The sequence below is a fragment of the Phalaenopsis equestris genome, unplaced genomic scaffold (genome assembly GCF_001263595.1).
Source record: "Phalaenopsis equestris unplaced genomic scaffold, ASM126359v1 Scaffold000002, whole genome shotgun sequence".
NCBI classification, from domain to species: Eukaryota; Viridiplantae; Streptophyta; class Magnoliopsida; order Asparagales; family Orchidaceae; genus Phalaenopsis; species Phalaenopsis equestris.
This window is the reverse complement of record NW_018164444.1, coordinates 4,509,842-4,511,250: the sequence shown is the minus strand read 5'-3', so window position 1 is coordinate 4,511,250 and position 1,409 is coordinate 4,509,842.

The window sequence follows — 1,409 nt, the reverse complement described above, 5'->3', positions numbered from 1 at the left end:
TATATATATATATATATATAATTTAAATCAACATGAAATAAAAAATATAAATTTTTTATTTATCTCGTTTCAAAAAAAATAAAATACTAATTTTTATGGACATTTATTGAATCTAAAATTCATTTTAATTTTTCACCGAATCCAATTGAATCTTAAATGAGTACTTCTTCATTTAATGGTCAAAATATAAAAAAGTATATCATTTTATTTTTTTTTGGCATTTAAATACATACCATACAATTCTTATGTATTTGCATTTCTATCTAAACTTTAATATTTACATGCTCATAACACATAAATTTTAATATCACAACAAAATTATCACCTTATTTATGTTTTAAACGTGAAATATACATTTCCATGCATAGATTTATGACAGCCAAAAATGTTGTATATATAAGTATAAAAGTTTATATATATGTAAATACATAAGAATTTATGGCATGAATGTTTACTTTCCTTTTTTTTTTAAAAAAAAATTTACATACCTAGTACATAATTCTCATGTATTTACATATCTCACACATAAACATTCATATTTACATACACAACTCTTTGTTGTTTTAAGCCTATGTGCGATAATATTTATCTCATTTTTAAAAAGTGATAATAATGCTTTTAGTGTTATATGTGTAGATATTAAAATTTAGGCATGAAATGTGTAAATACATAGGAATTGTGTATTATGCATGCATGTGAGTCTAAAGTTTTCAACAAAATGCAATGAACCATTGCAAATGCATCAAAAAAAGTGCTGCGGAATAAAATGTGCAGAGCATGATAAGATTGAAGGGAAGCAATTTCCAAAAGAATGCAATTTTCTTCTTCTTATTATTACTTTTATTAAATGTTACAACATGGTATGGAAGTCGGCACGCAAAGTCACATGGAAAAAACATTACATTAGGACTCTGGATGCATTCGGAGTCCAATGGTGGGGAGTCATGTGTCATACGGACCCCATCATTCTTAACACTGGCCAATGTCAGTGTATTGCTGTGGGGCCTACTTGACATGTGACACCCCTCCATTGGACTCCTAATGCAAACTACATTAGGAGTCCTGATGTAATATTATCTCAGTCACATGAAGCATCCTACACCGATAAATTCTCGTGCTTTGAAATAAATCATAATTTAAAAAAAAAAATTGAAAATCCACCGACTAAATCGAGAGATGGATATAAATAATGTTAAAAATTATTTGAATAAAAAATTAGGATTAGGTTTTGTTCTAATTAATTTGTTGCTATTTGTAAACAAATTAATACCTTCTTGAATATAATAAGGCTTACATTCATAACTGTTTTTTATCACTCATGTCCTACTCTATTTATCTTTATTTAAAAAAAAAAATGAAATACATATTTTCATGCATAGCTTTAAAGCACCAATGTAATATATATATAT